Source organism: Otolemur garnettii, unplaced genomic scaffold (genome assembly GCF_000181295.1).
Source record: "Otolemur garnettii isolate 467f Iridium unplaced genomic scaffold, OtoGar3 scaffold00087, whole genome shotgun sequence".
NCBI lineage: Eukaryota > Metazoa > Chordata > Mammalia > Primates > Galagidae > Otolemur > Otolemur garnettii.
In genome coordinates, this window is record NW_003852482.1 from 1117928 (window position 1) to 1121913 (window position 3986).

The 3986-nt window shown below is 55.5% G+C and overlaps 1 protein-coding gene across 1 annotated transcript in view; it reads right to left on the bottom strand.

Moving 5' to 3' along the window:
* Positions 1-937: 937 nt before the first annotated feature.
* Positions 938-3986, bottom strand: part of LCN12 (lipocalin 12) — a 14770-nt gene continuing 11721 nt past the window's right edge. Inside the window, exon 7 of the transcript XR_002774601.1 lies at positions 938-948. The gene's annotated coding sequence lies outside the window, so the exon portion shown is untranslated. The remainder of the gene's footprint in view (positions 949-3986) is intronic.

The following is a 3986-nucleotide window of genomic DNA, read 5'->3' on the forward strand; positions in this document are numbered from 1 at the left end:
CTGTCTCATCCTTTGCCATGGGGATAGAAGGGCAGGAGCCCCTGGCTCCCACCTGCCAATCTCTGTCTTCAATGGGAGTCCAGCAGAAAGCAAGCACGAACCACCCCTCTCCGTGGGTCTGAGTCCTTGTGGGAGGAGAGGAACCCACACAAGACAGTGCTGCTGTCCTTCTGTGGGGTCATGAAGGCCTCTGTGGCCCATGACCAGGCTGAGATATGGCCTTGGCCAGCAGCCACCACCTTGGCCCAAGTCACCAAGTGAGGCCTGCTCCCAGGTGGCCTCAGACCTCATGCTCAGGGTGTATAGCTGGCTGGCCTAGAGTCTCCCACACCCTCCCCATGCCAGCACCCCTATGAGAGTGGGGGTCACACTCCACACAGCCAGCCTGCCTGGGGCAGAGGGAGTATGAGCCGAGTCTTAGAGGGGCTCCAGGTACTGGAGCTGCCCATACCTGGCCAGCAGTGCCTAAGAGGGCTGCTCCTCCCAGAGCCTTCTGGGGACAGCCTCTGGCCACCCGGACCTCCTCCAGGCCACTTATACTCCCTGAGCGCAGGGCCTGGCTCAGGGAGCATCTCAGGACTGAGGAGGGTGAGATAGGATGAGGGGGTGCTTACAGGGTGACCAGTGAAAGCTCGCCCGGGCGGCCACGATGCAACTTTCACTGGAGGGTGGGGGCTGAGGGCAACCCCCAGGTCCCTGTGCTTAAGCCCCAAGCCTAGGGGATGGTACTGGGAAGTGGAGCCTTGGGAGGGGTCAGGGTGAGTTGTGCCCTCAGAAGGGAGAGACAATCGTAACACCCTCTTTGCTGTGAGAGGTACTTAAAGGTCTCAGTCCTTATCGGCCAGTCCCCCTGGTCCTGACACTGTGAAGGCCATCACAACCCGGGGTTGGGGAGAAAATAGCAGGTGGAACACACACAGATGAGAAATGTGGCATCTGGAGGCAGTCCTACAGTGGACTGAACAGCTAGGTGACATGTGGCTGAAGATAGTGACTTTGGGGAGGGTGTGAGAATTCTGTGTGGCTCTTGAAGGCAGGCCTTGGCCCCGTTGTCCTGGGGTTCTGAATCTCAGTAAAGAAAGGACGACTTTCACTCACATGAGCATTTGGCTTCTGGTTTGGCCCAGTGACAGAGGACAGACACTGGAGCCCCCGCATAAAGATGCGGGGAGAAAGCATCCCCAGAGCCTGAATCTGCAGCCTCCAACCTTGGACTCTAGCCGCCAGGACTGTGAGAAGCGTATGTCTCCTGCTGACACTGCCTGGCCTTTGGAGCCTAGCTGATGGCCCTTTCCTCCTCACCCAGGCCCAGTTCTGCCCATGAAGATGGCCAGGACTCCCTGGGGACCCCTCCAGGTGGGCAGAGGCTGCTTCCTCCTTTAACAGACACCTGCTTGGGGCTGCCATTCTGGCAGGAGACAGAGAGGGACAGGGTGAAGGGAGAAATGGGGGTGGCGCCCAGGAGGCAGCAAGGAAGGGGACACTGGGAAAGGGCTGAGAGATGTTCTCCCAGAGTGCTGCCTGCCCTTGTGCTCAGGAAGCCCCTACCTTGCCTCCAGACTCACTGCAGACCCAGGTGGCCCAGCATGGTTATCTAGGGTGAGCACATGTGTGTGTGTGCACGTGTGTGGGTGTGTGGGGTGAACGTGTGTGCACAGGTGTATGTGGACATGGGTGTGTGTGAGCATGCGTGTGTGTGCACATGTATATGCATGTGTGGGTGCATGTATGCATGTGTAAGCATGTGGGAAAGGGAGAAGCAAGATGGGGGATGCTGTGGACAATCACATCCACCATCCAGATGGGGCCAACGCCCCTGAGGCCAACCCCCTGCAGGACCCCCAATGCTTCTCCAGGCTGCGGCTCAGCTTGGGGTACTGGGTCACTCCTCAGGTCCCGAAGCAGGGGCCAGAGTCCATCCTCCTCTCCTCCTAGGTCAGTGCCTGCAGGCAGACATGCCGGGACTGTGGCCTGTCTGGGCAGCAGGACCATGCGGCTGTCAGGAAGGCCTGGGATCCACCTAAGCTTTGACACAGAGCTCAGCATCCTGAGCCCACGGTGGTCAGGGCCTGAGTCAGGGTGGCACAGCACCACCTCCAGGAAAGCTCCTCTCTCCACTGGCAGGAGGCTCCCAGATGTAGCCTGGGCTTTTGGGTGACAAGATTGTGGGGTCAGAGCCTGCTTGGGGGTCCCAGGGACAGGGCTAGGCCAGGGGTGCAGGGCTGAGGGGCTGGCAGGGCTGCCCATGCTCAGTCTATCCTGCTCCTAGTGTCTGTGGGCCTGAAGGTAAGCATCTGCCTGTCCCACTGTATCAAAGCCACCTGTCCTTAAAATAGGCCAGGTGATGACACCACTTGACAGTGAAGAGGATGAACGGTGGGAGCTTCAACAACCTGGACAAATCTCAGAATGGTTATACCAAGGGAAGTGGCCAGGCAGTGACAGTGAATGTGGCTCCATTTACATGGGACCCTGGAAAGTACAAACTTTATGTGGGGGAGGGGCTGGAGGGAGGAACTTCTCAGGGTGATAGACGTCACCATCTGGTTGTGGTGATGGCTTTGTGATGTTCTCATGGGTCAAAACTTACCAAATTGCTGAAAAACGCCAGGATCACCGAGATGATCTACGTCAAAGGGACACAGGGGCCACTAGCAAAAGCCACCAGTGGCCAGCACTGGACCAATGTGAGCACAAGATGCTCACATGATGTTGGGGCACGGCCGCAGCACACAACCAGCTGTTGTAGGTGCACGTGGGCTAAATAAATGATTGGACAACAGACGGAACAGCAGAGACAGGTCTCCTGTGCAGGAAAGCTGCAAATTGCAGTGTGCGGACATCCCCCTTTCCCCACCCCGCCATGAGGTTGGGGCAGCATAGCGTCCTTCCTTCTAGAGAGGCCCTTGTGCTGGGGGCACCGATGGTGGCCATGCACGCCCTAATGGGCTGCAGTGAGGTGTGCCCACCCCGCAAGCTTCCTCCCCAACCCTTGGCATAGTCTGACTGTGACCAGAGAGACCTCTGCAAACATCCCAGACTGTGCAGGTCACCAGAGACAAACGAAGTCTACGAAACTGTCACAGCCAAGAGGAGCCCAGGGAGACGTGAAGATGAAGTGCAACATGGGGTCCTGGAAGGGAGCAAGGACATTTGGGGAAACTAAAAATCTCTGTAGGCTAGTGGCTCTCACCTGTAATTCCAGCACTTTAGGGGACTGAAGCAAGTGGATCCCTTGACCTTAGGAGTTGGAGATCAGCCTGAGCTGGATGGAGCAAGACTCTCACCTCTAAAATTAGCCAGGCATTGAGGGGAGCACCTATAGTCCTAGCTACTTGGGAGGCCGAGGCAGGAGGATCACTTGAGCCAAAGAGTTTGAGGTTGCTGTGAGCTGTGATGCTACAGCACTCTACCCAGGGTGAAAGAGTGAGAGACTCTGTCTCAAAAAAAAAAAAAAGAAAAGAAAAGAAAAGAAGAAAAATCTGAGTAAAGTGTTGATGTTAGCTGATTTAATGTCTCAGCATCAGCAGGTTAACTGTGACCAAGGTGCCACACCATTGCAAGATGTTAATGATAGAAACTGAGTGTGGCCATATGGGGGGAACTCTCTGTGCTCTTCCCACTGTGTTCCTATAAATCTAAAATCATTCTAAAATTAAAAGTTTATTTTTAAAAACCTCATCCAGTCATACACTGTGAATATGGGAGCTATACCACAACTGGTCTGAGGCCTCTCTGTGGGAGATGCATTAACAGTTGAATTGGCCAGATACAGTGGCTCACTGCCCATAATCCTAGCACTCTGGGAGGCCAGGGCCAGTGGATTGCCTGAGTTCTCAGGTTCAAGATTAGTTTAAGCAAGAGCAAGACCCTGTCTCTAAAAATAGCCAGCCGTTGTGGCGGGCGCCTGTAGTCCCAGCTACTTGGGAGGCTGAGGCAAGAGAATCGCTTAAGCCCAAGAGTTAAGGTTGCTGTGAGCTGTGACG